The sequence below is a fragment of the Aedes albopictus genome, chromosome 2 (assembly GCF_035046485.1).
Source record: "Aedes albopictus strain Foshan chromosome 2, AalbF5, whole genome shotgun sequence".
In the NCBI taxonomy this organism is placed as follows: Eukaryota; Metazoa; Arthropoda; class Insecta; order Diptera; family Culicidae; genus Aedes; species Aedes albopictus.
The window spans coordinates 304,128,533-304,140,065 of record NC_085137.1 but is presented as its reverse complement, the minus strand read 5'-3'; the positions used below and the strand labels follow the sequence as shown (position 1 = coordinate 304,140,065).

General features: G+C 39.1%; 1 protein-coding gene across 1 annotated transcript in view; it reads right to left on the bottom strand.

Annotated features, from left to right (window-relative positions):
- LOC134288187 (uncharacterized) overlaps positions 1 to 11,533 on the bottom strand; it is a 504,266-nt gene that overhangs the window by 452,982 nt on the left and 39,751 nt on the right. The gene's annotated exons all lie outside the window — the stretch shown is intronic.

The window sequence follows — 11,533 nt, the reverse complement described above, 5'->3', positions numbered from 1 at the left end:
GAGGTTCATGTGTACTTGTGGCCATGACATGATTCGGTTATTAATAATAATTCTAATAACTCTTTTAATTGGTTTAAAAATAGCTAGGGCCTGCTCATAAACTATGTTGAAAACGAAAAAAAAACATATAAATTTGGGAATACTAAGTAAGCTCGGGATGTTTTTATTTACGCAAACATTGAGAGTAGTTGCTGAGAGAGCGGCTAGTTTCATTCAAGCAAATTATTGCCATAAGCCTTATTACCAGAACACAAATTTGGAAGACGACACTTTACTAGAACTTACCCCCTAGGAATGTTCCTATTAATGGCACATAAAAGAAAGGTAAATGGCCACAATTCAAATATGAATGGATTCACAGTACTGATCATCAGTAAATTAGTGAAAATTTGATTCAAATAGTAAACAATATATTGTTCAATAAAGATGTCAATCAAGGAGCGAAACAAACGTCAAAAATAATAACCCTTAAAACTACAGAATAATTTTTGGAAATCTTAATGTAAACAACAGGGACGAATATGGGAAACAGCAAATATTCACTCATATTTCGTCACAGACATCGATTTAATCTACACTTTATGGTTTCATGGGTAATAATACATATGCTACGTTTTGAAAATTAACACATTTAGGCGAATTTTACGTCTTTCAGAAGGAGCGAAATTAGGACCCATTTTGAACGAAATTTGGAACCCGTGCACGAAATTTGGCACTTTCAAACAAATCAACACTAATGCTAAAAATATCTTGTATAATGGAAAGTTGCCCAATTCATATTTTTCTTAGGAGCCAAAGTACCGGACATTTTGTGTTAAACAATTTGTTTGAAGCTTAAAAATAACTAAACATGTGGCTAGATTGCATTTATACTTCTTATGGTTCACTTGGCATCATACAACATGGTAATATATCTGCAAAAATGTTGTACTAATTCACACAAAACAGTAAATTTTGAACGCTATTTAAAAAAAAATCATCGATTATCAAGCCTGCTCTCAGCTAGACAACACGTATTCATTTCTTTTGTGCTTCAATTCGTTTCTGCAACCATGCCGGTGACGAGGAAGAATTGTATTGTGTTGGACACATCAGTCCTCCCAAAACGTCCCAGCATTGCTGACATTAAGCAATTTCTGGATTGTGCATTGGAGTTAGATATGGCGTTAGTGAAAAGTGTTCAAACCAGCATCGTGAGAAACGCCGTTCTCTTGGTGATGCATAGTGAGGAAGCAGCCATCAGGATCGCTTCAAACCACCACATGAAGCATTACATGAATTGCGAGGGGAAGCGGCACGCAATTCTATTGCCAATATATATCGACAGTAGCGCTGTCGATGTTCGTCTTCACGATCTTCCGGAGGAGATCGATGATGCAACAATCACTAGCCATATGTCTCAGTATGGCGAAGTGATTTCAATTCGAAACGACGTTTGGAAAAGTTATTTTCCAGGCCTTAGCAACGGCATCCGCATACTACGTATGAAGCTGTCCAAATCCATACCGTCGTACATCACCATTGCCGAAGAAATGACATACGTTTCTTATTTTGCACAAATTAAGACATGTCAAACCTGTGGAAGCAAACAACATCCCAAGGTGCGCTGCTCCGAGGCCGCATCATCCACAGCAAATACACAGCGACGACAACCAAGCACATCAAACAATGGTAAAAACTCATCCACGCTCACCGAACAACAATGGCCCTCTTTGTCCAATGCGGCGGCCGTTGTTACGAACAAGTCAAAAAATCAAGCCACCACTAAACAGGAATCAAAGCGTCAACGATCAATTGACTCCACCGACTCGGACACAACAAGCGCTAATAATGCACCCAAACGAATCGTACCGCCTATCACCGTGTCTAGCGAAAGCGATAACAACGAAGTAGTTTCTGATGTTCCCCCCGCTCGTTCTCCACATGGATATCGTCGTTGTTCATTCTCCCATGTCGAGGACCCTGCACTTCGTCAGCAATATCTTGATGAGGAGACTCAAAGGATAGAAGAATTATACAGGCAGGGTTATAAAATTTAATTGATTTGTAATTAAACGATTATGAATGTTCGGCTCTGTTATGCCTAGTGCGAATGAGCCTATCAAATAAAGAAATAAAGAAAAAAAAAAATAAAAAAAATCATCAAATATCATGTCGGTGAAAAAAAATATTTGAAAGCTTATGTATTTCTTAGATTATCGCCGATGAAAAAACTTGCCCGAACTTGCCCGACTGCAAGAACGTCATATATACATTTTGCGTGGTTTTCAAGAACTTTCTATAAAAAAATCAATGCATATTTTGTTTTTTTTCAATCAATTTCTTTAATATATATTTTATTTTAGTATTTTTCATTATTATAACTCGAAAACGGACATCAAATTTGTTTACAAACGTAATTTAATGGAAAAAAAACTCGATTTTAGGTATGTATGTATTTTATAAAACGGCTCATATCTCAAGAATAGTAGGCTTTGGAAATTTGACGGCTTCGGCAAACTTTTTTAGCATAAAAGCCGAACAACTTTGCCGAAGACACCATATCGCTAAAATGAAGGATGGCCAAAATGACTTATAGGACTTTTATGCGAATAACGTAAGAGAAATATGCCACCGTTCAAAATATCGACCTTGTTCATATACATATTTTCTCTGAAGACACCAAGTGTGGATCTCGACATCTCGACGAGCTAGAGGTTTTTTCCGTGTATTTTCAGTCCTGCCCCAGTGTGCGCCCCTAAAACTCTTAGGAACGCCTTGAAAATGTTCCTGAAACACTCTGAAACTCTTAAATTACTCTGAAATGACAATGAAACGCTCCTTAAACCCCTTGCAACGCTCTTTAAAGGCTCCTGAGAGCCCTTGAATTGCCCTTAAAGCCCCTTGAAACGTCCCTGAAACCAAATATACTATATTAACAATATAGGTCACTTCGTGTTTTCACATACAACGACATGGAGACGCTGTTTACGAATGATTACAGCACCACCTGTTGTCAGAAAAAGTCAATAATTGAATTTTGATCAATTTTTGTTTACCGTGCAAGGTGACATTTCTCGAAAAAAGATGTTAGGGGTGTCGAAGTTTTTTGTTCCCAAATAATCGATTAATAAATAATCGATTTACAATATAGGTACACAAACAAAATAATATTTCATTAGATGACATCTACGAATATAAATAGTGGTCAGACGTCAAACTCGTTTTGACATCTACTTTGACATTGACAGTGCTTTTAAGTTGGGTTTTGCCCAACCAGTGAACATTCAACCATCGAGACAGCCCATCTAACGAGCTCCAACCGATCTATCACATCACTACCGTCCCGGGATTCGCGTAACCAAGAAGAAATTGATTACCTCTCAGAGTGCGTTTTTACATTTGTTTATTTGCCAACGGGATAGTACGGACTAATGATAAAAACAAAACAATCAACACAACTATTCAGCAATATGCTTCGTCGATACTCGTACACATACACATTCAGACAGATCTCATCAGTCATCATCATTCATCGTTATTATAATTCTAGTACAAGGGGGCTGTTACTACTTTACTCCAACAAAATTAACCTCTATTTTGCCCTGGTGGTTGCTATTTTCCTTTGACAATGGTTTTTAATGTCATCTTTCTTAATGTCCACGCTGACATACATAAATCGGATTGGATAGCTTACAAAAAATCCGGAAGATCACCAACCAAGTCTCGCGTTTAGTATCATACAAGTGTATCTACAATGATCGATTTCTCTTCATCGATTTTCCCTTCGGATTATTCCGGGAAATACGACTAATATTCGGATGATCTCTGGGCGTGTTCCAGTAAAGGACTACTAGAACTAGCATCTAAAACAACAAAAACAGCCGAAAATGATTTGCTGGTCAATTTATTAACCAAAGAGAAGGTCGATGAAAAGAAATCGATCATTGTAGATACGCCCGTATGATACTAAGCGCGAGAAGTGCACGTCAAATTTCTTGTGGCAGAGTGCAAGACATTGCATCCATTCCGTGCTTACAAAAAATAAGCTCCGGGACTGGACCTGAGAATGAAAATATTTAATTTCGATTAATTTCGTTGTTCTTCCGAAGTGAACTGTGAGTTTATTCGAATACTGATAGTTTTATTCCGGACTAATCGGTTTCCTTGCGCCTGCGGCTCAGTTAGCAGCGGTTAGCGACGGTTAGGAACGGATAAATGCAGATTTTCCAATTAGAAAAAGGATATGTCATTCCCCTTGGTTTCCTCCTAGAGTTTTTTTTTTCAGAGATTCATTCAGGAGTTCTTTTTGAAATTCATCCAAGAGTGCCTTCAGAGATTGATTTAAAGTTTTTTTTTTTAAATTTCTCCAGAGGTTCTTCGAGGGACCCCCAGGAGTTCCTACTGAAATTACTCCAGCAATTTCTTCTGACGTTCCTTCAAGAATTAATTCTAGGAATCCTCAAGAATTCTCTTCTTGGATTCGTTAAGAAGTTCCTTATAGGATTTCCTTATAGGAGTTTCTTTGAGTCTTTCTTTGATTCCTGCAGAAGCTCCTTCAACGATTCCCTCAGTAGTTTTTTTACGAATACCTCCCGGAGTTCCTTCTTGAATTCCTCCAAAGTTGTTTCAGTGATTTATCCAAGAGTTCCTTCAAAAATTCCTCCTTCTGGGAATTTCAACCGAGATTTATACCAGTATTCCTCCAAAAGTTCCTTCTGGAATTCACTCCGTCCTTTGAGGATTTCCACAAGGTCTTCTGGGATGAAGTGACTCTGTAAATCTCCAACGCGATTTTATATGAACAATTTAATTAATATTTTTCGAGGGATCTTTCCAGGATTCCTTCAGAAGTGTTCTCTTCGAAGTATCAGAAATCCTTCAAGAATTATTTTTGTGATCCCTTCCGAGATTTCTATAAATTTGGAATGTCTTCAGAAGTACTTTTTCAGGGATTCCCAGAAGGAATAAGTGAATAATAGATTTGTAGTAATGAGTTGGTTTTTTGTATGGTGAGATGCTAAACTCTCCGTTACTGCATTGAAACGGTGATGCTGCATCAGAAAAACTTTGGGGAACTATGTTGTAGAAGTTGCAATAAATGAGAATACAACAACACAGTTACCCAAAGTTTTGCTCAAACAACATCAAATCAGTCTACACACTTCGAAAAAATCAAAATTACTCGTGACGTAAATTTATTGCACGGAACGTAAACAATTTAATGACGTAAGTTTATAGGTCTTCTGACTTAATAATACGTCATTCTTGTAAAATTGAGTTCAATGTGACGTAAACAATTTGTGAATCGTGCATCATTACGTTTCATATGACTAAATATTCAGTTAAATGTGACCGAAAATTACGTCACTTGGGCGTTAAAATTTACGTCATATGAGTTGCTTGAATATGTGCATCCAGAGTGATGGAAATTTACATGATTTTTTCTAAGTGTGTAGCAGTCATAAAACCCTTGATTTTTATTACCATTATTGCAGTTACCATTTTATTGCAGTAACGGAGAATTTAATTTCTCATTATACAACAATTCAGCTTATTACTACAAATCTAGTACTTCACTGATTGCGTTTTATTCATGGAGATATGTAATCCCAGAAGGAACTTTTGGAAAAAAAAAAAAAACAAAACGAATATCTGGAGGATTTTTTTTCAAAACTGCTGCAGAAATTTGATAAAAAAAATGTTGGAGGATGGAGGAGGAACGCTGGAACGCTCTCCCTAAGCAATCCCGAAAGGAGTTCCTAAAATCATTCCTGAATTATTTCTAGGAGGAATCCCCCAAGAGCTTCTGTAGGAATCTTGGAGAAAAACATTCCCAGGGTACAATTCTTAAAGGGATCCCACAAGAAAATTCTTGTGTAATTTCCGAAGCAAATACCGTTCATAATTCGCTAACGGAAAGCTCGTTTAGGGTCTTCTGTGTTTTAGTCTGTTATGTACGTTTATCAGTTTAAAGTTATTTCGCATGTCGCGAGTCGCGACTTAGATTTGGTGCTGCAACGATAATATACGCCAAAAATTGTTTAAGAAGAGAGAATTAAATTTGTTCTAATTTGAGTATAGTTGAAAAAAAAAATCGATTAATGTTAATCGATTATTTCAGAAGAAATGGGCATCCCCATCATGCAATGACAGTTCGACAGAATAAACGTCATTCGGATAGCGCATGCATTTAGTGTGTAGTAGTACCTCTTCTGACGCTTGGTGGCGCCACATTCACTAAAAAGGTGTCGCCAAAAAATCGTAAGAGTGACCTATATTGTTAATATAGTATATTTGCTGAAACCCTGAATTCCCCGTAATCCTATTAAAACGTCAAAAAAAAATCTTGACAGAACGCCCTTAAAAGGCTCCTCAAATCCCCTGAAACAACCCCTTAAGACGCCCCTGAAGCCTCTTGGAACCCCTTTTTTAGTTTTCTGGGAACTTTCTGGAAACCCTCCTAGTCCACCTCAAATGTCCCGGAGCATGACCTGTTCTAGCAAACTAAATTTCCTCATTGAAGCCCAAACTTAATTTACAGGGGATGGCCAAAATGTTTGGGATAGGTAACTTTTTTTCTCTCACAAAAAAGTTCAACATGCTCTAACTTTTCATAGATTGCATAAAAAATTCTCAAATCTTGACTGTTTGTCAACCTATTATATGTGCATCATTGGTACAAATTTGAGCTCGATTGGTTAATCTTTCGCGAAGCTAGAACCGTTCTCGTAAAGCATTATTTTTTAGACAACTAATTTTTGAGCTGTCATATCTCGGAGACCAGTGAACCAAATTGAATGGCATTTTGAGCAATTATCAACAATATACAAACAATATATTAATGCTTGAAAATTACTCAAAACATTGGTACTTCTTAAACGTTGGAAAAAGTTATGATGATTTGACATTTTCACCTATATAGAGGAAAATGAGTCAAATTTACAATACCGCACAAAAAATACTAAATGTGTTCTTCATTTAATCTAAATGGGCTCTAATATATCTTATTATAGATATCTTAAGAACAGAAGTAGAAAATCTTTGGATATTAAAAATAAAGTTTAATGACATAGGGGAACTTACGTATTCTCGGCAGTTTTGTTCTCTTCTTCATGGGTTTTTTTAAACCTGTGGGTCTCAGAGTTGGCCTCAAATCCTTCCCAACCAAGCTGAGTTATATGCCCAAATTTCAGGCAATTCGACCCACAAAAAAAACCCCATGACGAAGTGAACAAACCTGCCGATAATACCCTTCGTCACCCTAGATGTGAAAGAATTACATTTTTCTTGATAAAGATCTTAAAAGTGTCAGCCCTTCATAACTTTTTTCAACGTTCGAAAAGTACCTATGTTTTAAAGAATTTTCAAGCATTAGGCAGCAAGAAACGGTGTTTCTCGGTCACAAATTGTCTGCTGAAGGCATCGCTCCTGCCGACGAAAAAGTGAAATCGATACTTCAATTCAGAGCCCCAGAAACAAAAGAAGAATCGCGAAGCTTTTTGGGTTTGGTGATGTACGTTTCCAAATTCATACTTCGATTGGAAACCTGAACATCAAAAATCCTTTGATTATTTATTATTTATTATCCTTATTTCGATCCTAACGATCGAACAATTGTTGTCACCGACGCTTCTGGCGTTGGGTTAGGAGCAGTGCTGATCCAGTTCAAAGGAAACCAACCACGTGTGATATGCTACGTCTCCAAGAGCTTATCTGAGACAGAGAAGAAATATACCATCATTGAAAAAGAAGCTTTGGGGATAGTTTAGGCAATAGAGAGATTCAGAACATATCTGATGGGCATAACATTTGAACTGGAAACGGACCATCGCCCTCTGGTGGAGACACTCTTCTCACCAACATCGCGACCAACAGCCACGATCGAGCGCTGGATACTACGCGTACAAGCTTTCAAGTTCAAGATACATGTCTTAGAATAGGAATCCGCTTTAGGTGTTTCAAATAAAATTTGAAATAATTATAGATTGTATACAGAAAAGGGTCAACGAATATTGCCTACGTTCTTTCGCGTTTGAGTTCCCATGTTGACGATCGCCAATGGGTTGATGAATCAGAGGTATTCATACGACGTATTACGCTTCAAGCAATTGCATCACTTAGTGAAAGTGATGACAACGAAATATTTGACGCAAACACAGAATGTGTGATTCGATTGGTTCAGGAATGCGCGGCATTAGACATTGCAGAAGTTGTGTTCGAAACTTGCCAAGATCTCGAAATGCAGAAACTCAAAGATTGTATTCTAAGTGATTCCTGGAATGATGATAGGGTATCGCGCCACTTGGGCGGTGGCTTCTATATTCGTCTGTTTTCCACTATAACTCAGTCAATTTTGAACCAATTGACTTGACATGTTGTACACGGGTAGATACTATACCTATCTCACTGCATTCCAAAAATTGTGTCAATTGGTTCAAATTTGACTGAGTTATAGTGGAAAACAGACGAAAATAGAAGCCACCGCCCAAGTGGCGCGATTCCCTACTTTAAAACATTACTCTGCATTTCGCCTCGAGCATTCGTATGTGAACAATCTGATTATGCGAGGAACGAAGCTAGTCATTCCAAAGTCTTTACAGCAAAGAATGTGTCAGTTGGCTCACGAGGACCACCCTGGTCAATCCATGATGAAACGAAGGTTACGTGATCGTTGCTGGTGGCCTGGTATTGATTAGGATGCCGTTAAAGTTTGTGAGAATTGCGAGGGTTGCAGGCTTGTTCAAATTCCCGACCCTCCAGAACCAATGTCGCGTCGCCCATTGCCGGATAAACCTTGGGTGGATATTGCAATCGACTTCTTGGGTCCCATGCCAACCGGCGAATACGTGCTGGTGGTAATAGATTATTATAGCCGCTTCATGGAATTGGAAATTATGACCAAGATCACTCACTGCCTTTGAAACCATCAAACGGCTCAACCGAATTTTCCGAACCTGGGGACCTCCGAGGACGATTACATTAGATAATGCAAAACAGTTTGCTTCGACCGAGTTTGAAGAATTCTGCAATAATAATGAAGTCCATTTGAATCATACTTCACCGTACTGGCCACAAGCCAACGGTGAAGTAGAGCGGCAAAATAGATTGTTAAAACGAATGAGAATTTCTCACGCGTTGTATGATGATTGGAAAGCAGAACTTCATCAATATCTGCAACTCTACAATTATACTCCACACTCGGTTCCAGGAGTATCACCGAACGAACTATTGCAGAACCGGAAAGTTCGGACTAAGCTGCCACTCGTTGACGACCTGGAACGATACCACCTAGCACTGACTTTAGAGACAGGGACTTAGAGCGCAAGACGCTCGGAAAAGATCGGGAAGATGCCAAACGTAGAGCGAGGACCAGTGAAATAGTCGTTGGTGAAACCGTGTTAATAAGGAACCTCCTTTCAGCAAACAAGCTTTCCACGAATTTCTTAAAAAGAGAAATTTACAGTGATTGATAAGTGAGGTCCTAATGTGACAGTTCGATCAGATGTTTCTGGAAAAAACGTTTGATCGAAATATCTCGCACTTTAAACTGATCCCGGCCCGGCTACAGAAGACGGAGGAGGTAAGCTGGACTTTTTAGAAGATCACCCTGAGTCAAGTAAAACATCAAATGCAGGTAAAGTTTGATTGGAAAGAACGTTGGCTTTCTGGAGTCGTTTAGTTTGCATCTTTCAGGAAGTCGAGTAAAATAAATCATGGATAAAAATGATGATTCGAAGAAAGTTTCATCAATTCTACCTGGACCGGATGTACGCAGATCGACGCGGGTTTTGGAACCTCCGAAAATATTCACTCCTTCAAGATAAGTATAAGCTCTCTGATAACCGTAAATTCTAAGACTTATTAATTCATTTAATAAATATTATTTGACTTTCTCCAGAAAAAAGAGGATGTATTTATATGTATTCGTTCTGGCTACTTTGGGTTACTATACAGCGCACCACTTCCAAAGTTAGGTCCGACACACGGATTTGGAGAAAAACCCAACTTCGCTAGTCGAAAAGTCCGATTTTCAACTAAATTGAGAATAGCATGCTTCGGGCTGAATCGATTCAGTCTCTCTCAGGCGTTTGAATGGTGCGGTTCAGAGCATTGCCAGTCTTCGCAGCGCGGGTTTCTCGGTACCACAAACTGCTTATTGGTTACCTGGGTATGCTTATTTTAATATTATAAGGACTGTTCAATTTATAAAACGGACAACCATTCCTCCTGTGGCCCACCTTGGCAAACTCAAGAGCTCCGCAGAATGAAGACTACAAAACGTGCAGCCCTTAGACTGTATTCCAAACGCCGAACGCTCCTTCTACGTGACCATTACTTGAGGGTGAACAACGAATATAAGAACACTAGCAGGCGCTGTTTCAGAAGATATCAGCTACACATCCAACGAAAACTGAAGTCGAAACCCAAAGTGTTCTGGCGATATGTGAATCAACAACGAAAGGAGTCTGGGTTGCCTTCCACAATGACGCTTGAAGGTCGAGTGGCCTCTGATAGGAACGATGTGTGTCGTCTTTTCGCCAGTAAATTTGCTAGCGTGTTCAGTGAGGAGGTTCTATCCGAAGAGCATATAATGCTTGCCGCTAGTAATGTTCCACTGAACGGTGATGTACTAACCACGATTGGTGTTGATGATACAACGATTGTGAGAGCAGCCAGGCAATTGAAATCATCGATCAATCCCGGGCCCGACGGTATTCCATCATCTTTCCTAAAAACGCATATTGACGAATTAGTCGACCCTATCCGGTTGGTGTTTTCTTTGTCCCTAACTAGCGGAATTTTTCCGTCAGTCTGGAAGAAAGCTATCGTGTTTCCCGTTCACAAAAAAGGCGATCGAAAGGATGTCAGTAATTACCGAGGAATATCATCTCTCTGTGCCATCTCGAAACTATTCGAGCTTATTGTTATGGAACCACTGATGTCTCATTGCAAGCCGTACATCAGTGAAAATCAACATGGTTACATCTCGGGTAGATCCACTACCACCAATCTCTTGAACCTTACATCTCACATTACGGACAGCATGGCTGAACAAGCCCAAACTGATGTGGTCTACACGGATTTGAGCGCTGCATTTGACAAGATTAATCATGCTGTGACGATCGCTAAACTTGAGAGACTTGGGATCGGCGGCCAGACACTACGCTGGCTCTACTCCTACCTCACAGAACGCTTTCTGACGGTTGGAGTTGATGGGCATTTCTCGGAAACTTTCAAGGCTACTTCTGGAATACCTCAAGGGAGTCATCTGGGTCCCCTAATTTTCCTGCTGTATTTCAACGATGTCAACTACGTTATCAAAGGCCCACGATTAAGCTTCGCAGACGATTTGAAAATGTTCCTGCGCATCCGTTCTATATGTGATGCTACGATGCTTCAAGCTGATTTGAATGCCTTCGCAAACTGGTGCAGTTTGAATCGTATGGTAGTTAACCCCGAAAAATGCACCGTTATTTCGTTCTCTCGGAGAAAACAGCCAATCCTGTTTAACTATCAGTTACACGGAACAGAACTTCAACGAGCTGATCAT